The 25255-nt window shown below is 37.9% G+C and overlaps 1 long non-coding RNA gene across 3 annotated transcripts; it reads right to left on the bottom strand.

The window, feature by feature from the left end:
- Positions 1-14620: 14620 nt before the first annotated feature.
- LOC126587292 (uncharacterized) lies at positions 14621-23328 on the bottom strand. 3 transcript variants are annotated; one of them, XR_007611022.1, is made up of 4 exons: positions 22886-23328; positions 15749-15819; positions 15262-15299; positions 14621-14930 (listed from the first exon to the last, which is right to left on the bottom strand). It is a non-coding gene; the product is annotated as an uncharacterized LOC126587292 (long non-coding RNA). The 3 variants fall into 3 exon arrangements; XR_007611023.1 differs by having other exon boundaries at positions 15262-15307; XR_007611021.1 differs by lacking the exon at positions 15262-15299 and having other exon boundaries at positions 22886-23326.
- Positions 23329-25255: the final 1927 nt, after the last annotated feature.

Here is a 25255-nt window from a genome sequence, read left to right on the forward strand (position 1 = left end):
ATTTAGTACAAATGACATTAGGAAATATTGTGGGAGAATGATCTTCTTTCATAGAAGAGAGTTTCTAGCTTTGTTCTGACATTGACACGTGTCGTGTTGTGATTGGCTTCTGATGTTGACACGTGTCGTGCTATGATTGGCTTCTGATGTCGACACGTGTCGCGCTATGATTGGTCTCCTGGTTGAAGGGAAACTCTTCTGGGTCCTTGACGGTATAACGTTGACCGATTGGTTAAGTATGGTACAAACAGTGCTCCCTTAAGTTCCCGAGTGAGAGAAGTTCCTCGATTGAGGACTTGCAAGATACAGGCTGCTAAGTAATCACGAAACTTCTAAGTACCGAAGTGTGGTATCATTTTCACTTGCCTTATCTGTCTCATAGGTAGATGTGGCATCTTGTCTGGAAGTATTTTTCCTCCATCCAAGGGTGGTATCTTTAACCGGTGGAGATGCACAAGGTAATGTATCAATTTCACTTGAAGCTTACTTATAGTTTCAGGCTTGGTCAAACGCGATACAAACCATGTAGTAGGAGTCCCACAAGTCGCCGAACTAAAAGATTTGCCAAAAGAGGTGACATACAAGGTAAGCAATCAAAGTTCCAAGCAATCAGTCCCATATCAGAAGTTTGATTTCGAGTTCCGGCTGATTGTTCTCATTCTCCCTATCTTGTAGGTAGCAAGAAGGATAAAGAGAAGAAAAAGGAGAATAGATGATATAAGATACTTTTTCTTTTGAAGAAGTAACTTTTCGTAGGCTTATTCTTGAACTGGGCTAAAGGGTTTTCTGGTTTGCTCCAGAGTATAAGGCTGACTCAAGAATTTGAAGGCCAAAACAAGTCCATTAAATCTAGAGTACGTTTGACCCTGATGATATGGGATACTTTTGTTGTTGACAAAGTAGTGGATGTGGCATGGCAAGGCTTCGCTCTTTGGCGACGGTGTCAGCGAAAGGTTGTTGAAGCTTCTCAAGCTATTCAAATAGGGCAACGATGTCGAGCTTCGATTTAACTTAGACTCTTCCGTCTGGATTATGCGGTTCTGCAGGGAGGGTATCATACTATAGTGATATGTTCTAGCTCATCGTTAAACCTTCTGCTTCAATCTTTTGCATCGCCGAAATGGTACGCAACCTTTGCATTTGAATGGTCCTTCAGAGTACTACTTCTCAGTGACTCATCCATGCTTGGCAACTTCAGTGTAAAGATCCAATATTGTATCAAACTTTTCTGAGGTATTTGCCGAAAGAATTCGCGACCTTGACAACAGTTGAGGATGAGTACTCGAGAGCAATGTTAGGCAAGCAATCATGCAAAGATTCTGGGCAATCAGTTCCAGATCGGAAGTTTGATTTCAGGTTCTGACTGATTGTGTTCTTTCTCCTTGTCCTACAGGTAAGAGCAATGGCAAAGGAAAAGATAGGGAAAAACATGATATGGGATACTCTTGCTTTTAACCCTGATTATATGAGATACTCTTGCTCTGGGGTGGCTTGTTTGCAGAGGTATTATCGGGGGGAAAAGAGCTGAGTATTTTGAGAGACTGCTAAGAGTGCCCTCTCGGATGTGAAGAAAAGTTGAGCATTTTTTTTATTTGCAGGTTTGCCTGGCTGTGGAGGATGGAGGTCGACATATATAGGAATTGTCCCAACAGCGAGTAGTAACGTTGTTTATTTACCCTTCTCGGTCATAACAATGTAGTGGGAGCTGCAAGATTCATGTGTTTTAACTTTGTCAGAGCACTTTGAGAAAGTGGTATATGGTATTTGGAAAGCTGATGTTGCGTGTGAAGATTGTGGACAAATTTTATCCAAGAAAATCTGGCTCTCAAAGTTCAGAGAACGATGCCTCTTTAGTTTTTGAACAAGCAATCATGTTGGGGATCTGGCCCTCGACATTTAAAGAGTGGTGCCTCTTCGATTTTTGAGAAAGCAATCCTGTTGTGAGTCTGGCTTTCGAGATTAGGATAGCGGTGTCTCTTCAATTTTTGAGAAAGCAATCCTTGTGGGAGTCTGACTCTCGAAATTTGGAGAGCGGTGCATTTTCGATTTTTGAGAAAGCAATCATGTTGGGAGTGTTTTCTCGATGTGAGTAAAGGTTGGGCATTTTTGTCAGTCTACCTTGCCACGGAGCACGGAGGTTGACACACATAGGGACTTTCTAGTTATCAAGCAGTGGTGATGTTCCTTTATCCTTGTGGGTAATGGTAGGGTAGCTAGACCTTCAAAATTTATGTGTCTAAACTTTGTCAGAGATCTTTGGCAAAGTTATATGTGGGACCCGAGGAGTTGATGTTGCGTGTGTGGATTGTCGACATATTTTACTCAGGAAAATCTGCTTCTTGAAATCCGGAGAGTGGTGCCTTTTCGATTTTTGAATAAACGACCATGCTGCCCTTTCTTTTATAGGGGCACCAATTGTGTGCAAGAAGTACGTTTAGAGAGTTATGTAGGAATTTTCCCCTTATTTTCGTAGTTCAGAGATTTATTGGACCTTATTTCTCCTTCATCATTTCTGAAAATGTCTGGCTCATTTGATCGTCGTTTTGACTTGAACTTTGGTGAAGAGGCAGCCATGTCTCCTTAAGACAACATATGGCGCCCATCCTTCTTATCCCCAACTGGTCCTCTTATCGTTAGGGACTTTGTGATGAAGAATGATATGACCGTTACGGTGGTGGCCAGGAACCTTCTCACTCCCAAAGATAACAGACAATTTTCCAAACGGTCTGATAAGTTGGCTGTTAAGGATTCTCTGGCTCTCAGTGTTCAGTGTGCAGGTTCTTTGTTTAATATGGCCCCCTATTTGCTCGAACTTGCCAAGTTGAATCATTGGTGGCTGAAGTGATAAGTCTCAAACAGGAGATTAGAGGGCTCATGCATAAGAATAAACAGTTGCACAGGCTCGCATATGACTATGCTACAAACATGAAAAGGAAGCTTAACCAGCTGCAGGAATCTGATGGTTAGATTTTACTTGATCATAAGATGTTTATAGGTTTGTTCTAAAGGCATTTATTACCTTTGTCTTCTAAGGCTGTACCGCGTAATGAAGCTCCAAATAATCAACCTCCGGTGCCTCATCCTTCTGAGGTTCTGCCCAGTACTGAGGCTTCGAATGATCACCCTCCGGTGCCTTCTCTTTCTAGGGCTTTCCCGACTGCTGAGACTTCTCTTGAGCAACCTTTGTGAATGCTCCCTCTTGTTTGTTTATTTTGATTCATGTATATGTACTTATTTTTAACTTATCGGAGATATCAATAAATAAGTTTTGCTTCATTTCAACGTATTGTGTTAAATACACCAAAGCCTTCTTCACTAAGTTCTTTGAATTTTTTCTTTTGTTAAAGCTTGTGTGTTGAAGCTTTGTGAGTGAAGCATGTAGGTTGAGGTAGTGCTCCCTTAATTTCCCGAGTGAGGAAAACTTCTCGGTTGGAGACTTGAAAACGTGAGACTTCCGAGTATCAAGGTGCAGTAGCATATGGTAGGAATCCCCTAAGTCTCCGGTCGAGAGAGTTGACGAATGAGGTGTCTTGCTAGTAGCCAAGTTTCCAAAGTAACAAAACTTCACCATTTTCCTTTCTAAGTGGTAGCCCAAAACTCCCCCTTCATATATATTTGTTATGAAAATTGTTAGGTCCAAAGAAGAGAAGGCCTAGGCAATTTTTTTATTTATTTATTTTTTTTTTTAATTTTTGAATTTTTGAATTTTCGAATTTCTGAAAATATATATATATATATATATATATATATATATATTATTATTTTTTAAGCTTTATAGGTGAAGCTCTAGTGTTGAAGCTTTGTTGGGTACCATGAATTGATTTTACTTCACACTATCTTGATCAAGAGTGTGTGAAGCTTTTGGGTTTAAGCTTTGTAGGTGAAGCTTTCTGTAAGTGAAGCTTTTGTAGGCGAAGCTTTTGTGTTGAAGCTTTGGTGTTGAAGCTTTGGAGTTGAAGCTTTGTAGGTGAATCTAGCTTTTGTGTTGAAATTTTTGTAGGTGAAGCTTTTGTGTTGAAGCTTTGTAGGTGAAGCTTTGGAGTTGAAGCTTTTGTAGGTGAAGCTTTGGAGTTGAAGCTTTGTAGGTGAAGCTTTGGTGTTGAAGCTTTTGTTGGTACCATAAATTGGTTTTGCTTCACACCGTCTTGATCAAGAGTGTGTGAAGCTTTTGGGAATTGTAGTTGCCCTCCATTAATGAAACTTTTGTTGGCACCATAAATTGGTTTTGCTTCACACTTGATCAAGAATGTGTGAAGCTTTTGAGAACTCTCTGTCTTGATCAAGAGTGTGTGAAGCTTTTGAGAATTGTAGTTGCCCTCCACTAATGAAGCTCTTGTTGGCACCATAAATTGGTTTTGCTTCACACTGTCTTGATCAAGAGTGTGTGAAGCTTTTGAGAATTATGGTTGAACTCCTTTAACGAAGCTCTTGTTGGCACCATAAATTGGTTTTGCTTCACACTGTCTTGATCAAGAGTGTGTGAAGCTTTTGAGAATTATGGTTGAACTCCTTTAACGAAGCTCTTGTTGGCACCATAAATTGGTTTTGCTTCACACTATCTTGATCAAGAGTGTGTGAAGCTTTTGAGAATTGTAGTTGCCCTCTATTGATGAAGCTTTGTTGAATTTCCCAATTTCCCTTTTTCAATTTTTTTTTTATTTTTTTGGGAAGATTGGAAATTTGAAAATGTAGGAGAGACAACATATACAAGCCACACCTTGTAGTAGTCGAAGGTTTGGATGAACCATATAAATTGAATTTTCTTCGAACAGTCTTAATGAAGAGTGTGCAAAGCTTTCTACGAGTTGTAGTGTTTGCATTGTTACAGAGGAGAAATGTCTGAAGTAGATGCAAGAGGGCTGAATAGCTTGATCTTCGTATACCATGCACTGAAATTGTTGTTGGCTTGCAATAAGACTTTGTTGGTAACTCTTGTTGGGCATAAGTGCTCCCCTAGTTGAGTTGTAAAACTTGAGGGTTTTTTATTATTTATGAATGCTAGGAGTTCATATGTACAAGTTGTACCACTCGTCTTTTAGTTAGTGGAATGAATAGTGAGTTGCTTTCATCACCTAGTTGATGGTACGAAGGTGAGTTCCTTCATCACATTTCATCACTTGGTTGGTGGCATGAAGATTAGTTCCTTCTTCACCTAGTTGGTGATAAGAGTGGCAAGTTGCCAAATAATATTAGAGCATGGGTTGTACATTTCATCACCTGGTTAGTGGCACGACGGTAAGTTCCTTCATCACCTAATTGGTAAGAATAAGGGCAAATTGCCGAGGCACATTGTAGCAAGTGTCGAATGACACAAAGTATGTTGAACCCTTTCGAAGCACAATTGGCTTATATATGAATGTGTTGGAATGTATGATTGAACGAATATATTGTGAAGCTGTTCGTTTATTGGTATAGTCTTGTTGACATATACTTAGACTTTGTTTCATGTTGGAAGCATTCATGTTGAAGCTTTGAACCCAAATGTTTCATTGCTAGGAATGTAAGAGGATTAGGACCGAGTTGCCTAAATCACCTCTTTATTGAATTCATGCCAAATGGTCTTCGTTACATAAGATGCCAAACGGCTGAAGCTGAACACTTGTACAATGTGAGTTTACTTGTAATAGTACTTCAAGTGATCAGCGTTCCATGGATGGGCAAGGGTCTTGCCATCGAAGTTTCTAAGCTTGTAGAAGCCAGAGCGACTAATGCCAACAACTTCAAACGGTCCATCCCAGTTTGGACTAAGTGTTCCTTCACTCGAGACTCTGTCGCAGAGTAATCTTTTCTTCAATACCCAGTCCCCCATTTTGAAAGAACAAGGTTTGACCCTTGAGTCATAGTAGTTGGAGATGCGCTGCTTGTAGGCGACATTCCTCATGTGAGCCTGGTTTCTGTGTTCCTCGACTAGATCTAAGTTGAGGGTAAGTTGTTTGTCATTTTTGCTTTGCACATAGTTCTGGACTCAGAACGTTGGTTGCTCAAGCTTAACTGGGACAACTGCCTATGTACCAAAAGTAAGTGAGAATGAAGTTTCTCCTATTGAAGTTCGATACGAAGTGCCGTATGACTAAAGAACTTGGGGTACAAATTCTGGCCAACAACCTTTAGCCTTGTCCAAGCTGGTTTTCAAAGTTCGCTTGATTATTTTGTTGATGGCTTCAACTTGTCCATTAGACTAGGGATGAGCTGGGGAGGCAAAACATAAGTTGATGTTAAACTTAGAGCAGAACATCCTAAACTTATTGTTGTCGAACTGTCACCCATTGTCAGTGACTATCGCATTAGGAATGCCGAATCTACAAAGGATGTTCTTCCATACAAAGTCTTATATTTTTGCCTCAATAATGGTTGCCAAGGGTTCTACTTCGGCCCACTTTGTGAAGTAGTCAACTGCAACGAATGCATAGTGGACCTTGCCCTTCCCTGCAGGCATTAGGTCGATCAAATCATGTCCCCATTGGGCGAAGGGCCAAGGGCTGATCATAGGAGTGAGCGGCTCGGAAGGGGAATGAGGAATAGTTGCGTAGCCTTGACATTTATCACATGAGCAAGATATTCTGATGGCATCTTGGTGGAGTGTTGGTCAGTAATATTCTTGGTGCATGTGCTAGGGATTGAGATCCAGCATGATCTCCGCAGACTCGTTCATGTATTTCCTGAAGGATAGTTTCTGCCTCCGCGAGCGTAAGGCATCTTAGGTATGGTAAGTTAAAACCCTGCTTGTAGAGTTGGTCATTAATGATCAAGTAATGGGTAGCCTTGTATTGAATCTACTTAACTTGGACTTTATCATTTGGGAGGGTGCCATGCGCAAGGAATTTATAAATAGGGGAAATCCAACTATCCCCTTATTGTAAGTTGCACACTTCCGCGGCCATGGTGCTTGGTGCTGCCAACAATTCGACCTGAATTTTTCTCCTAATTTTGTCTTCCACTACTGAGGCGAGGCGAGCCAAAGCGTTTGCATGATTGTTTAGCACTTGAGGAACTTGGGTGATCTGGTAGTGGAAGTGTTTGAGCAACAGTTGTGTTTGTGCAAGATATGCTGCCATAAAGCTATCATTAGCGTCAAAGTTGTTGATGACCTGGTTAACCACCAATTGGGAGTCACTAAAGATATCAATTCGTTTAACCCCGAGGTGTTTGGCCAAACGTAAGCCTACTATGAGGGCTTCATATTCGGCTTCGTTGTTCGACGCATTGAATTTGAAACGAAGAGCATACTCATTCGCCACTTTGTCAAGGGTAGTAAGGACTAATCCTGCTCCACAACCTTGTTGGTTGGACGAGCCATCAATATATAGACTCCATGCTTGGCCTGTTGGTTCTGTTTTCTGAGCTTCCGAGGTTAATAAAGCCATTGTTTTAGGTGTAGAAGCAATGTTAACAGGATATATGAAGTTGGCGATGAAGCCTGCCACTGCTTGGCCGTTCTCAGCTGGCTTTGGTTGGTAGGAGATGTCAAACTCACCCAATGCTATCGCTCATTTGATTATTCACCTCGAAGTGTCAGGACTTTAGAGTATCTGTCGAAGAGAATGATTGGTAAACACGATGATGGAGTGTGCTTGGAAATAAGGGCGAAGTTTTTAAGCAAACATGACCAATGCTAGAGCCAATTTCTCAATGTTGGAGTATCCTGTCTCCGCATCTTGTAAGGCCTTGCTAGTGTAGTAGACAAGTCGTTCGACATTACCATCATTTCGAATGAGAAAGGAATTAACTGTTGAAGCCGATACCGATAGATAGATAATGAAAGTGTCACCAACCTCAGGTTTGAAGAGTAGAAAGGCTTTACTCATGTATTCCTTGAGGTTCTTGAATGCCTCAGTACATTCATTAGTCCATGTAATGTACTTCTTACTTCCCTTAAGTGCTTTGAAGAAATGAGCACATTTGTCTATGGGCTTAGAAATGAACCTGGTTAAGGCTGCCACCTCGCCAGTAAGGCTCTGGATGTCTTTTGAAGTTACCGGTTTCTTCATGTCGAGGATTGCTTTAATTTTCTCGTGATTAGCTTCAATGCCTCGTTGGCTAGTCATGAAGCCCAAGAATTTGCCAGAGCCTACGCCGAAAGCACATTTGGTGGGGTTCAACCTCATTCGATACCTCTTCAGAATGGTGAAAGTTTCAAATAGGTTGGTGATGTGTTGGTCAGCATGTTTGCTCTTGACTAGCATATCATCAACGTAAACTTCCATGCTCTTCCCAATCTGTTCGGCGAACATCGAATTGACTAGTTTCTGATAAGTCGCACCTGCATTCTTTAGGCCGAAGGGCATGACTTTATAGCAATATAGTCCCCTGTTAGTAGTGAAGACTGTGTGTTCTTGGTCTGGAGGGTTTATGAAGATTTGGTTGTATCTTGAGTAAGCATCCATGAAGCTCAAAAGTTCACACCCTGTCGTAGAGTCTATAAGTCTGTGAATGAGAGGAAGAGGAAAGTTATCCTTCGGGCATCCTTTGTTTAGTTCGGTGTAGTCGACACACATTCTCCACAAGACCTTTTGGAGTAGGAAACTTTTTTTGGTCGGATTTTTCTTAACAATGACCATATTTGCTACCCATGTTAGGTAATTGACTTCGCAGACGAAACCTATGCCTTTGAGTTTTTCAACTTTTGCCTTTATTGCTTCGTATCATTCAGCGTCATAATATTTTCGTTTCTGTCTCACCGGCTTGGTCTTGGGGTCAATACTCAAGCGATGACATATGATATTTGGAGAGATACCTGGCATGTCCTCATATGACCAGGCGAAGAACTTAGTGTTCACTTGCAAAAAAGAGATCAATGCCAACCGAATGGGTGGTGACAAGGTGGTGCCAATCTTTACCATGTGATATGGATAATCTTTTGAGATAGAAACCTTCTTCAGCTCTTCAGTGGGTTGTGCTTGCTGGGTGAAAGAGTCATCTCGAGGATTGTCGGGTTGACTGATGCCACCATGAAGATCCAAGTTGGCTTCGCCGGGCTGGTCTTTATGACTTGGTCGTGTATAGAAAATGTTTCCTTGGGCACAGACAGGTGTTGTTGCTTGACCGAAGTGTTATAACATAACCATGCACTAAGTTGATCTCCTCTGATGTAACCATTGCCATAGGGGATTGGAATTTTCATCAACAACATATGTGTGGATACCATGGCCTTGAGATCATTGATGCCTGTGTGTCCAAAGATGACATTGTATGCCGTTGGGCAATCAACCACCAAAAAGTTAGTAGTAATAGTAGCTGTGTAAGGGCATGTACCAATGGTGAAAGGTAAGTGTATACACCCTAAAGGTTGCACGATATCACCGAAGAAGCTTATGAAATGAGAAATCGAGCGATCGAGCAAATGTTCAGCTACATTAAGTGCCCTAAAAGCTTCAGCAAACATCATATTGACCGAAGCCCCCGTGTCTACCAGGATTCGTCGTACTTCAAAGTTGGCTATTTGAGCTTCCACGATCAGTGGGTCGTTGTGAGGGTAAATGATACCTCTTTCTTCCTCAGGGTAGAAACATACTGGATCCCAGTTAGGCTTTTGATACTTATCTCCCTTGATGTCTTCCACGTGAAACACTTAGTGTCTAGGCCTTAAAGCTCGTTTGCTGTTTTTGATGGTCCTATTGGAAGATTTAGATATGGGTGTGCCGCCGCTTATAGAATATATCACATTCACTTGGCGTTCGTTACAGTTATCCCTTGAAAGGTGAAAGAGGAATCGATCAATTTTTCCTTCACATGCCAAAGCTTTAATATGATCACGAAAGGTGATACATTTCTTGTCGTCATGGCCGTTATGCTCGTGGTAGCAGCAAAACGTGCCCGTGTTCTTCATGGGCTTGTAACTCGACTGCCTCGGCATTGGCTTCGATATCAGGTGTGTTATGCTGAGGTAAATAGCCACGCATGTGGCATTCAAAGGTGTGTATGTCTCATACCTCGGGTAGGGCCTGTCCTGATACGTGTTTGGCCCACTGTGTTAACTGCCTAGGGGCGGGCATTATCGTGGCGATACCCTTGATTATCGCGATAGTGTCCCTTACTCCTTTTACTAAAATGAGATTGGTGAGGATGGAAATCTTTCATTTTGCCCTGAGATTGATATGTCTGTTGACTTGGTGAAGTATTAAGAAGGCAATGGGAGGCACCGCTGCTGTTTGGAAGGTCGAGGTCTTCTCATTTGGTTGGATATGGCTTCCACTCCCTAATTGCTGATAAGGGGTGGCTGTGGGGGGTTTCCTTTGATATGTCTTTGCCTCGACGGATGCATGGTTTAAGCATGTGCCATCACCTCAGAGTAAGTCTTCCAAGTGTTGGCATTGATCATGTACTTGAAGAAACAATCACGTAGGCCTTGAGGGCGGTCTTGTCATCTACCTCAGCACATCGAGAATATTCATGGCTGAAGCGACCGGCATACTCTCGTAGTGACTCGTTCGACTTCTAGTGAATAGTGTACAAGTCATCTGCAAAATGCAAAAGATCGGTCTGGAATACAGATATTACTTTTGTTTCGATAAACGCAGCAGCTCAGCTTAATGGCATGTCGGGGGCAAACGAACACCATAAGGGCACACTAGCCCAACTACCAAGAACCGGGGGCATGCCTTATTCTCAACACTCTAGATGATTCAATACTAAAGAGCACATCACGAGTAACCGAGCATCACAAACCTAGTGGTCCAAGTCCTCATGTTGCACATAACCTGGCCCAAGCCAACCCCAGCTCTACGCTCACAGCCGTGCCTACTTGTTCCACAATTTCCAGTAGCCATTGATCTATCACCATGGCTCCTAATTGTGCCGATCTTGCACCATGGCTCCCAGCCCTGCCGATCTTGCCATATGGCTCCTAATCGCGCTAACCAAGCTCATGGCACTCCAAACTTCAAAGCAACCAATGATGAACCAGAAGACAAGGCTTTATTAACAGCCTCTGCTAGTGAAAGACTTAGCGGTGAAGAAGCTTGCAATCCATCTAGATTCTCAGTTAATCACCAACTAAGCCTCAAAAGGGCACACAACGAAACATCTAATAATGACACAATACTTGAAGAAAGTCTAGGAGAAGCTCGATGTGCTTCCCGATTGCACCCTTATGCAGGTTCCATAAGTGGTTCGAAGTCTTAACCAAATCGCCAAACAAGACCTTGCAAGCTGAGGATTATTTCAGTTGTCCAGTAGTCCGACTTTCCTTAGTTGCACTCATGACAACAACTTCCATGCTCCCTAGTGCTAGAGGGTAAACCAATCCCCCAACACCCATTTGGGTTTGCTCTCCAGTGCAAGAAGATAAACTAATTGCTCTCCAGTGCAAGAGTGCAAACCAATTCCTCGACACCCATTTGGGTTTGTTTTCCAATGCGAGAGGATAAACTAATTTCTCTCTAGTACGAGAAGGTAAACTAATCCCCCGACACCCATCTGGGTCTACTCTCCAATGCTAAAGAGTAAACCAATTCCCCAACACCCATATAGGTATGCTCTCCAGAGTGAAGGGATAAACTAATTGTTTTCCAGTGCGAGAGGGTAAACTAATTCCCCGACACCCATTTGGGTTTGCTCACTAGCGTGGTAGGATAACTTAATTGCTCTCCAGTGCGAGAATACCACACAGCTCAAAAGATTGAATACTCAAAGTCCAGCTAAGCAGCAAATGGTCAGGGGGCAGCAGCCACTTTGTACTCAACAATTCGCTCATCCAACACTTTGTCTTCAGCAGCTCCAATCTTGGCAGCTCTGTCCTTGATTGCTCCATCTACGGTAGTTGAGAAATCAAACTCAAGCAGTTTCCTCATTCTTGGCAAGCAGCCCAAACCATGGGCCATGCCATGCCACTACCTCACCCTATTCCGAGCCAGCCCTTAACTTCAGTCAAGCTGAGCAACACAAATTGTGGCCCCTGTCACACCACCTCCTCAACCTGTGCTAAGCCAACTCTTGGCCCCTGCCAGCTGATATGCCACACCACCCCGACGACCGCCTCGTGGCAGCACCACCTAAGAATAAGACAAAGAAATTAAGTTTTTCTTACATCGGTGCGGAGCAGAGAATAATAAAAAAAAATTAAAGGAAGACAGTTCTTTGCACAGGCAAGCAAAGAAGAGAGCTAGGGGAGGGGGACCAAATATCCTCTAGCTTTCCCTCTTTCTTATAGGGATAAAAAATTGTCCTCCGAAGTTGATTTAATCTCCTACTTAAGGTAAATTTAAATAGGCTTCGGAGGCGATTTATTTCCCTTTCATAGAAAAATCTAATTCCAAGTCCAAGTGGGAATCTGCATCAAAGTTGGAGATCTCTACACTTGCTGCCCTTTTCTGCGAGCAGCCCAGCATGTGTGAGGGCATTTGTGGAACCAAAAATAATCAAGAAAATTATGGAGGCGACACATGGACTTTTGGGTAAAATGACAAAATTACCCTCAAGGCACACCCAGATTCCCACGCGCAAGCAGCGGACAATAACAGCTCAAACATGATCAAAAGTGATCAAAATAGGTATTTATTCAAAACTTATTTCATCAATCCTCATCAAATCCTCCCTACAAGGTAACCCTTATTTAATCTTTTCAAATTAGGATTAATTACCAAAATTAATTGGTTAATTTTCTAATTAATTTCCTAGTTGATTGCAAGATATTATTTTGACATAATATCTTGCAATTAGAGCCAAAAACCACCATAAGTGGCCGGAGCCCTTTTCTCCAAATAGGGGCTGGCCACATCCCTATATATAGCTCCTCATTTCTCCAAAAACCTAAGTTCATTATTCTCCTAAAATTCTCTACACATTTTTTCTCTCAAATTCTAACTTTGGTATCGGAGGTTATTCGGCCAAATCCTCCCCCATTCATCGTGGGCGCGTGAGGTTCTTGATCTTGGCCTTAGGTGTTAATTGTTTTGCAAGTGCAATTTCGTCCAAGAAGAAGAAGGCGGAAATTTGTATCCACAATGAGCTAGTTGGACTACTTCTTCTGGCACTCGTTTCAAAGGGTATGATTAAGCACTTGAACCTGAAAATCAACAAACTTTATCAGAATAGTTTCAAGTTAAGCACAAGAATCTATTTTGGAACCTTTGTGACTGCCACCCACGTAAAAAATGTTGCCATTTTGGACCACAACATAATCCCAATTGATACTTCTAATTCTAAACCTGTTGTCGAACCTTATATGGGAACTTTAACGAAAAGCTCCCAGTACTGTTCACTTTAACGAAAAACTACATTTTTACACTAAAAAGTCAATCCTGGTACTATTCACTTTACCCTTTATTTTGATACTTCACGTTACAGAAGATTCCCACTTTCTTATACCATGAAAATTAAATTATAATTGATCCAAACAAGTTCTGTCCTTTTAGAAATTTAAGCCTAAAAAATTAAAGCTGACAAAGAAGTCATTAAGGTCAACAATTTTTGTTCAATATTACGTAGCACTTAGTGGTACGAAAAATGAGTGGTAGAGATTGAAAAGAAAAGATCTATTAGTTTTAGAAATCTAATCTAATGGTTAAAATACCAGTAGCAGTGCTATACGTAGCTTAGTTTCAATATGAGTTGGGATTTAGACCTTTGTCAGGTAAATTCCAAGTTGCCGAGCCCAAGCATCCAAGTACCATGTTATTCCACAACATTGCTCCTTTTTGCCTTGGATTCTTTACTGCAATCCACATGAAACACGGGTATAAGCATATGCCAAAGGCAATGTCAACCCCCCGATTAGAGGTGCCAGGCCTACCAAAAATGGAAAAGCCACTGCCATGAAAAATTCCACTCCTAAGAAAATGCGTAAAGCTAGGCCGACGCGAAGCCACCTTGAACACGGCTTGTTCTTCCTGATAGTGTACTTTGACCCCAGCTTATCAAAAACTACCATGCCATAGATTTTGGAATGTGCTTAAGCAGTGTATCACCATAAGCATGCAAATCAGTCCAAGAAAATTTCTTGAAGTGTTTTTATGTTCATGGAATTGTGAAACTAAGATCAATAATCCTCTGTAGAAAGTAGGTACCTGCATAAATCAAAATACATTTGATGATCATACCAAAAGATTAATTATGACTTAAGTAACTAAACATAAATGAAAATGAATTTTCACTTATTTACTTTGTGCCAAAAGCCCAAAATCCACAAAAGGCCAGAGGAAGAAAACACATGGCTGCGAGTGCATAAGCTCTAGTCACTCCACTCCACATTCGCTTATGTGTTGAGTATTTGGGGTTTGTGGGTAATGTGGCCTGCATGAGTGGTGAACTTTATCACCTTTACAGATATTGATAGATACATTGCACAAGTTACACAACTTGATGGTAGGGCATCAGCAGCCGGTGTTGAGTACCAATCCATAAATAGTAAGTACATTATTGATGTTTAGCCAACATACACTAGTAGAAAAAAACTCATCTATCACGGTCGATGTCCGTGGTAGATTGCAATCCATCACGGATACTGTGCTCCTTAATAATCTGGATATGATAGAAAGTCACAGATTCTACCACGAGTTATGCCCGTTGTCAATTGTAATATAATCACGGATTGTGCCCGTTGTAGAAGCAGATCTAACACCACGTGCACTCTAACTGTTGTGGATTACAAATTGGTCACAGCTAATGCCCGTTATAAAAAAAATTTCCAAAAAAAAAATGTTTAATAATGTATTATATAATATTTATAAACAAAATTACGCATTTACTACAATATAACAATTAAATAAAAAAAATTCATAGATTCAAACATTACAATCCCACACTAAACTAAAGCTAACAAAAAAACAATGAGATATACAAAGAAATACCAAACTATCTAGAGACCTTCAACAACCAAGGACATTGTCACTTTGAAGACTTCACATTTATTTGAACACCATCCAAACAAAGGACCTTGAGAGCGAACTACTGCCCCTAATGCTTGAGCCTCAACAATTGTTGCCTCTCTCTATCTGCATGGACATAAGCATATGGATCAAGAAAAAAAAAATCTTGTATCTGTATAGGTAGAAATATACATTTGATCTCAATCAAGAAAAGTGAATAGAACTCTTGAAAAAATATATTAAGGGGGGTCCTTTGAGAAAAGATAAACACATGATAGATTATGAACCTGCTAAACAGAGCCACTACATACATATTTCTGCAAATATATACCATACAAGATTAGCCAACCCAATACCATAAACAAAGATTTTGTTTTTATAAACATAAACAATAGGAACCAAACCAATGCTATAAGCTAAATCATTATTAGCCCAGAAATCAATATCAAGTTCTTACCCTGTCTGCAAGTTCTTTGGGCAAATAAAAATGGTAAACTGCAAAGCTACAAGAACCACAGGTTTAGAAAACATCACTGAAAATTTGTATTATAAAATCAAACATTCAAAAACTACATGTGGAGAAAAATGCTAGAACGTATCAAATTTTGAGACTTGAAATATTAATTTCATTAGACGACTACTTCACAATTCGACGATAAGGATGATTATGGACCAAGAAGTGGAAACTAGAATCACAAGTTGGGAATGGAATATGTTTATTTGACACACCCCAACCCAGAATATCCACTAGGACTCTTAATCGAGTTGTGCTGGCCGACACCTGAAAGGTGACGAAGCTATAAAATATAATTATGTGGGAAATGTGAATAAATTTAAATCTAAAAGTACATAAAGACAAGAGTGTGCTGTGAGCAGGAATGAACCCATTTCACACGCGACGTCAGAGTATAAGTAAAGTACAGTAGTGTGGATAAGAATCATACCCTCGGAGGTAGCCACCTATACTGAGATTTGCCAAGAATCCTCATCAATGTGAACTTTCAGCAGCTAAAACCTAGAAGGGCGCAAAAACAAGGGTGAGTGGACCTGAAAATAAAGTTTTTAATAAAAACCTTTTGAAAACGTTATAACCCCTCGCCATAAAACCCGTATAATTTCCTAGAAAATAATAATACATACGTATATAGAAATCATACTCGAGAGTAGTGAAAACCAAGTATATGCCATGTCAAGTATCTCAGCAATGAAATAAGTAAGCCAGGTGAAATAAATCAATGTAAAATGATATGCCAACCAAAGTCACCTAACGTGACCTGTACGGCTGAACCTATAACTCATTAACCAATTCATGCACATGAATCGGAACCACCTATTGTGGTTTATACGACAGAGCTGGGTGTAAATAAGTACGCTCAAGTGCTACAATCACGTGAAGGCTGTGCGAATAATTGCAGGTCACCTACAAGTCGGAACCACCTAATGTGGTTTATACGATAGGGTTGTGCACCAAACTTGGATCCAAGGTGAGCGTGCGGCGCATGAGGTGAACATCACATGAAGGACTGTGCTCTGGCCACGGGCTGGAGCACTAACATCGGGGTGAAGGATAATGAGCTCTAAATGCATCTACGCATAATCATAAACAATACAACCATTATCATCACATAGTACTCACCTGAAACTTACCTGGCCTCCGCAACGTCATACAATATTATACATACACATGCTAATGCATATAATAAAATGGAGTGCAAGCATGACATGGCATTTAAAAATATCTGGGAAAATGTAAAGCATATATACGTATATATAGAAAACCAAAAACCTACTCACTTGGAGTCCGTGCTACAACTCCCTAGCATAAACATTAAGGCATGACGAACGATTGGCGCCTAGAATAATTATCAAATCATGTCTTAGAATTCTTATTAATAGAACATATAACTTACATATCCTATTTGGGAAGATCCATACGTCAAATTCTCGATCCGTAAGTTTCTAATGTCCTCAAATATTACGTATTATAACGTATCAAAGTTTGGCGATGATCCAACGGTCGGATTGTCAATTGCTATAATAATCAAGTGGCGGACCTTAATTGAACTACGTTCAAATGACGGAATAATAATCAAACGGCGGACCTTAATTGAACTGCATTCAAATGACGAAAATTCATCAATTGGACTCCACATACAAAATTAGAGAATCAAATTTAGCTTAGGAAGGTCAGGGGATGCCTCGGCCCACGCGCCACAGAAGGTGGCGATCGGCTGCTCCGATTTGCCGGAAAATTCAACTATTTTTAAAAATTCTCAAACTTCACAGAAATGAAGATCTCCATGAATAGAGCAACTTTAATACTTGTGATTAAAGCCAATTTGACCAGGAAATTTCCCAATTTCACGAAAACCCGCCGGAAACCCTATAAAGGGTGATTCTTGATTCGGCCTTCAAAATCACTCCAACGCCTCAACAAACCACTGGGTTTCATTCCTGAACTCAAGAGGAGTCTAATGTTGGTGGTGGTTGATGGAGTTACCTTCGGATTTGATGGATCGCCACCTCGAAGCCATCGCACCCATCCATATATTTCTTCCCAATTCTGGACATAATCTCCTGAAATTTGATGTGGAAATGGTAGAGGAAGGGTAAAGATGATGGTTAGGAGTGGTAGATCAGCTCAATTCACAGGTCACAACCGGGTCACGGGTCAAGGGGAAACTGATTCGGTTCTCCTCCTTCTCCTCTTCCCTCATTTTTCCTCATTTCCTCTTTTCCCATTGGTTCTCCTTCTTTTTTCCCTTCCTCATTGGTCCGATTCCTCCCTCATTTCTCTCATTTATCCTTCATCTCCACCGACCATCTTTCTTTCTTTTAATATGGGCCACATGTGGCTCCATCAGATTTTGCTCCAAAAATCTAGAGCATTCTAGAAGTAAATAAATTTACAATTTTACCCTCGACTTCATTTGTTAATATCTCCATCGTTATAACTCCAAATCACGATTCGTTCACGCCCACGCGTTCGTAGCGACGAGTACTACGAGTATACGTGAAGAAAATGAACCCTACATGATACGACACGGCAAACAACAAAAGTTAACACTTTGTCTCGAAAGGCATTTTCATAAATTCACTTTTTAAAATTATAAAAATCATAATAATTGGGGACGGGTCGTTACATTATTCCCCATGAGGGGAACACAATTATTATTTTTTTAACTCAATGATTTCAATTGTCAGTGTGAAAAAAGTTCAAAGTTTAAACTAGCAGGCCTCTAGAAGCTGCATTCAAAGAATATAGTACAAATAGTAGACTCAGATTTAACTCCACTTTTACACATTTATGCACTACCTAAACTAGCATGCATTGGAGTGTATAAACTAAAGTAAATAAAAACTCGGTGTTTTAAGATCCATCATATACAATTATATCCACCAATAATATATGGACTTTAGAGGAAACTAGGCCAGGCAATTTCTGACACGACCCGATAACCCGACACGACACGACACAAAATTAACAGGTGTTCGGGTCGACACGATAACGAATCAAATCATTATTAGGTAACCCGATAAGCACCTATTAAGATAACGCGTTGGTTCGGTTATACATGTTGGTAACACGATACATGATACATTATAAGCAAAATATTAATTTTATAATTTTATAACCCTAAAAAAATACTATAATAATTATATATATTTATTTAACAATTTTATACCCCTAAAAACTATAATAATTATATATATGTATATATATATATAATTAAATATTAAAAATTGGTGATCATTGGATCGGCTTAAATATACATATCATTCAATTTCTTAAGTGTTATACGTATAAAATAAATAAATTTAAATCTACTTAATAAATATATATATATATATACACACACCATTGAACTTGATGGGATACGAATTCTACGAAACTAATTTCAACGATCCAATCGTCAAACTTGTTTGTATATGCTTCAAGATCGTATCATCAAAAAATCGCAAAAAACAAACATTTGGAGATCAAGTAACGGGACAAAACTTTTTATGGTTATCAATGAAAAAACATGATTTAACGGCTATTTTAACTCCGATTTTGATGATTTTTTACATCTACACTCCTTAACCCTATATGAATACAATGAATGAACTCGACATTCAATTTAAAATATTTACACTAGTGGATAGCACAAAATCTTATGTTATACTTAATGAAAGTATGAATAAACTTGTAAGTGTTAATGAATCTATCGTTTTGATAGGATACGCATTCTACAAAACTAATTTCAACGATCCAACCATCTAACTTGTTTGTATATGCTTCGAGATCGCATACGCTAAAAATCGCAAAAAACAAACATTGAGAGATCAAGTAATGGGACAAAACTTTTCGACGGTTATCAACAAAAAATCACGATTTAACTGTTATTTTAACTCCAATTTTGATGATTTTTTACAGCTACCCTCCTTAACCCTATATGAATACAATGAATGAACTCGATCTTCAATTTAAAATAGGGTTCTTTAGAAAAAGACCCTTGAAACTCTTATTTTCCAAACAAAAACCCACATAATATTAAATATCTAAATAAAACCCAAATTTCAAATAGAGTATCATGTAGACAAATATATAACCAATTATTATCACATATTTACAACTTATGCCACAAAGCCCTAATTATCTCAATAAATATTATTACTCACCCTAATTATGATTAGTAATTAACCCATATGGAAAATTTCACCTTTCTTGTATGGTAAATATTAGGAATATATATATATATATATATTAATTTAGCCATGTTCATAAACAATTATGGGCACATTTTTCGTATGGAAAAAAAAATCCTTTGTACAATCAGTTATTTTGCATCAAATAATAATATTGTTTGATAAAAACAACAAAGAACCAATTAATATTCTTTTATGTTGTAGGTAAATTATTTTACCTAGATTATTACATACATTAGGCATTTTTTGTTTGTTATCATATATGCTTGTTAAAAATAATTTATCTATATTTATATGTAAAATATAAGTAAATTAATTTTGAATCAAATAGCATTTATTTTGTAGGTAAATTAAAATAGTAGTTCCATTATTTTGGTAAAGTTAAACAGTGCCTAAATTATTTCGTAAAAATTAAACAAAGACAAATTATCTCTATTAAAATAAAATAGTAGATATTCGACAAAAAAAATAAAAATAAAACAGTAGCTACATTATTTTCTTATAAGATTAAACAATAGGTAAATTATATTGTAGGTACATTATGTTTGTAATATAAAAAAAGAAATTGAAATTTATAAACAAAAAGTAGTATATATATTATTTTTTAATCAAATTTCCTTTATTTGTAGGTGAATTATTTCCATGCATTATTATATATATTGGGCACATTTTACTACTAATATATATGTGTGCAATAATTTACCTATATTATTATATAAAATATAGATAAATTTATTTTGAAATCAAATAACATTTTTTGTTTTATAAGTAAATTATTTTGCATGTATCATTACAAATATAGGGCAAATTTATTGCTAATACACATGTCCAAATAATTTATCTATATTTTTTAAATATAGCTAAATTATTTTATAGTGCTCTTTCATATTTTCATTTGGTAAGAAAATGGCAAGATTAAATTAAAATTGTCTAATTTTATGCAAATTTGAAAAACAATTACGAAATCTTAAGGAAAGTATAACATTATTAGTTCTTTTTTGCCTTAACAAACAATTTGTTATGACATATTATTATTTTAAATATTAATGCATTTTTTCCATTAATCTCTCCTTTCAAATCTGCATAGAATTAAATGTTTACATTAAAACTGTTTTTAGGGGTATTTTAGGCAGCTGCAAAATGTAAAATGTGTAAAGGCAAACAAAATTAATGAATTTGCTTATGTGGAGCCTAGTCATTGGGTTTTATTCAGATAAAAAGGCTATGTCGGGTTTTATGTAAAGAAACTTGAGTTTCAGGGGCTAAAGTCATATTTTCAGTTTAAAATATGTACACTAGTGGATACCACAAAATCTTATATTATACTTAATGAAAGTATGAATAAACTCTTAAGATCGCATACGTATATAGTAATCAAATATGTTTGTATATACTTTGAGATCGCATACACCAAAAATTGCAAAAAAACAAACATTAAGAGATCAAGTAACGGGACAAACTTTTCGACGGTTATCAACGAAAAATCATGATTTAACGGTTATTTTAACTCCGATTTTGATTATTTTTTACAGCTACTCCTTTACCCTATAAGAATACAATGAATGAATTCGATCTTCAATTTAAAATATTTAAACTAGTGGATACCACAAAATCTTCTGTTATACTTAATGAAAGTAGAAATAAACTCTAACTATTAGTGAATCTATCGTTTTGATGAGATATGAATTCTACAAAACTAATTTCAACAATCCAACTGTCAAACTTGTTTGTATATGCTTGAAGATCGGATATGCCAAAAATCGGAAAAAAATAAACATTAAGATATCAAGTAACAGGACAAAAAAATTTGACGGTTATTAACGAAAAATCACGATTTAACGGTTATTTTAACTCTGATTTTGATGATTTTTTACAACTACACTCCTTGACCCTATATGAATACAAATGAATTCGATCTTCAATTTAAAATATTTACACTAGTGGATACCACAAAATCTTATGTCATGATGATCAATGAAAATTGAGGATTTTGTAAAAAGAATAACATGCAAGCTTTGAGTTCTATTGGCAAGGTTTAAACTTTTGAGAAAGGTTTCACAACCTTGAAGACAAAAACTCTTTCATTTTGCATATCCTTGCACATTTAATATTTTGTCAAAGACTAGTAGTGTATGGATGTTTGTTTATTAGGCTCTTATTTTCGAGTGTAGATGTAGTACTTAAACGACAAATATGTTTTAATAGTTTGAAGTAATATTTATGTGGCAATGTGTGGTATGTGCAAATTTAAGAAAAAAAATATTTTTTCTTAACGGGTCGGGTCACTTTACCCCTGTTAAGGACCCGTTAAGATAACAGGTGTGACACGACATGACTCGTTAAGATAACAAGTGTTACACGAAAACGACACGAACACAATAGACACGACCTGTTTGCCAAGCCTAGAGGAAACTCAAGACTACAAAATGAGATTCCATAAGCTCTTTCTTACACTCATACTCAGTCTGGATATTTATCAAAGTTCTTGAAGACCTAATAGAAGTATGCTATTAAAAACCAAGAAAAAAAACAAAGAACATCAGCTTCGGCTTGGTCTCAGAGCAGCCTTGATGTTAAACATATATCCATTAAGGACGGATACACCATATCTTTCCTAAACAGAGAGAATGGAAAAGAGGGATATGGTGTCTTACTTTATAGAAAAACACATCCAAAAATTCATTGATCACACATTAGCCTAATCGCTAGGCACTAGCTCATGTAAATAAAGGAATTCACCGTAAAGGAAAAACCCATTTATTTAAGCATGCAGCGAGTTCAGATCAACTAAACGATGCCTCTAAATTCCACTAAATACATGAAATCAATAAACTAAGACCAACTCTTTCATATCATATCAAAGGTAAATCAATTTCAATATTGAAGCAATTCAACCAATGTCCCAAAGTAATAATAAGAGCTTATTTACCAGCTTCTTTTAGCTTTAAACGGGAAACCCATTTTCCCACTATTTACATGAATTCAAAAATCCTCCAAAAGGGCACTAATCCACAGAAGGAACTCGAAGCAAAAAGCCCAGATGAAGAAATAAACTTCTTCACATTGATTCTGGATTTCAATCAAGATTCAAGACACGCCCTTTATCCAATACCCACTCTGGCATTCCTTCAAACACATGGTAGGCACTTTGTTACCACAATCAACTTCATCATACATGCTATATATTTACCAAAACTAGCAGAAACCACCAATACAAAGGCAAAACAGAAAACCCAGAAGAAAACTAAAGCAACCCATCAAATCAAACACGAAGACAGCCTTAACAATAAATCTGTATCAACTAACACTAAAAATAAGTAAGAACTAACACTAAATTAGAAAACTTACAAAAATCCCAAAACTGAAATTTTTTATTTTGGAAAATCACTTACACTGGATGACAGCCCACGAGGAGATGATCATTTTTACCTGTTGGGTCGAGGTCCAATTCTGGCAGGCTTGGCCGGAAATTGGCAGAAAAACCCACGGTCACCATTTCTTGGATCTAAAATTGAGGAAATTCGGCTACAAATTTGTAGAAACTAACTCAGGGGTTGGAAAGAGGACATGAAGAGCATCCTGGAGGTATAATTTGAGGGTCGTTGGTGACTTGTGGACAACGTCGCTGTTGCGTAAAAGAGATGAGGAAGAGAGAGGATACGAGAATAGGTAAAGAGAGAATTAAGGTGAGAGAGGGAAGTTGGACGTTCGTCTCAAAGAGAAAGAAGGGGAGAGAGAAGAGTCGAGTGATGGTGTCTGATTTGAAATTGGTAGACAAGGTAAACGAAACCTGAGCACGGGACTCAAGGTGAATAAAAAAATGATGGACAGTTAGGGTTTTCAGTTTTCAAGACTTTTATCCCTCAATTGGGGGAAAAAAAATTAATATCACACAACTAAGGCGCAAGCGGGGGAATAGCAAATAATTTTAATATCCCAAATATTATCAAGGGGCTAACAAAAACAAAATAAAAAAAACATTAAAAATATCAACCACGGTCAAGATACGTGGTGAAATTTAGAAAGGCGGTGTGGTGGTTTTAGTTAATCACCACAAGCACTACACATGGTGATTTTTAATTTCAAGAACGGGCGCGAATATAACCGTGATGAATTAATCATATTTATCACGGGGAGACTTAGACTGTGATAATTGATTCCCTTCTACCACGAGCTTCTGAAGTCCGTGATAAAATTGTCGTGGTAAATATAATGTTTTGTTGTAGGATCAATAGGGTTAACAAAATACATGGATAGTGTAATCTGTTGGATGTGTTTTAGTAGGAAGCATTTCTTTTTTCTTTTCTTTTTTTTTTGAGCAAAGATAGTAGGAAGCATTTATATTCAGAAGTATTTTACTTTTGTTAGAAACAAAACATTTGAAAGTGTTTAGCTAAAAGTATCTCCAATAATACTAGTTAATTTTTTGTTATTGTAGCAGTCAAATGACACAACGTCTGGTCAGCCACCACTTACAACAATACAATTTAGTTATAATATTTTAATATTATTTTTTTTTCCCAAAACTTAACAACCCAAGCCGTTTTTCTTCTCTTGAAACCCACAAACTTAACAACCCAAACACTTTTTTTTTTTTCTCAGTACATCGATATTTTTACACTAAGAGGAGGAGGAATTCAGTTAAGTCACACAATAGGCAGCCTAATTTGGTATCGAATTCACCATCCACGAAATTCGAACTCAAGCCATTTTTAGTGTAGATATTGTAGATGATATCGTATGTTAAAATAAAAAAATAAATGAAAAAATAAAAAACACCAAAAATTAACTTTTTCTCTCTTCTTAGTCAAATCTAACTAGTTACTGTAAGAGTACCTCCAATAGCCTAGATAAATGAGGCTTTTAGACTACTTCAGCAAAAAATACAAAAAAATAAAACTCCAATAAACTAGTTAAATGACTAGTCATCTTAATTTTGTTAACATCATAAACCTTCGCTAATTAGCTGATAAAGCCCACATTAGCTCGATCCGTATTCGATATACCTAGAAAGTAAGAGCCGGGGTAAACTTGGAGTCCAATTGACTCCAAGTCACGTGGAGATCACTAAAGAGAATTCTAGTACTAAATGAGCTATGACATTCCATATCAGTTTAAGGAACGTTTCAGATCATCACCAAATCCTATGTATCAACTAAGGATCAAATGAGATCATGTTTTGCGGAACTTTAGAGTACGAGATGTCGGGTCACGCCGAGATGCTTTCAGAATTGCATGACCTCAATCTAGAAAGGTCACCTTGACGTTGAACCAATTTTAGACATCGAACACCCTTATTTATTTGTCTCTTAATTTCTTTTTAAATTCATTTAATTTAAATTTTGTAAATAAAGAAAGGTGTTCAAGAGAAGAAAAAAAAAACATTTTGCTATTTTTTGGTCATTTTGTGGAAAGATATATTGTCTTTGAATAATTTTTTAACTTGATGTACAAAAACTACTCTACGTGTGGATAGAATCACTCTTCACTGTATCATCTCTTGGGCTGGTCCCCTGGTAGGGTTTGGACTCTGTCTATTTCTGCCTTTGGGATTTGTACATGAAGATGTTGTTCAAACCCACGAATTTCATCCAAAAAAAACAAAAAAGAGGGGGTTATTCTCGGTGCCTTATCATGATTACAATCTTTATGCTCTTGTACTGTGATTTTATAACTTTATGTAGCAGCTTCTTTGGATAAAAAAGAATCGAATTCTGTTTAGATGGGGTTGGTAGCAACCAAAATCCCAAAACTAATATGTG

Source organism: Malus sylvestris, chromosome 10 (assembly GCF_916048215.2).
Source record: "Malus sylvestris chromosome 10, drMalSylv7.2, whole genome shotgun sequence".
NCBI lineage: Eukaryota > Viridiplantae > Streptophyta > Magnoliopsida > Rosales > Rosaceae > Malus > Malus sylvestris.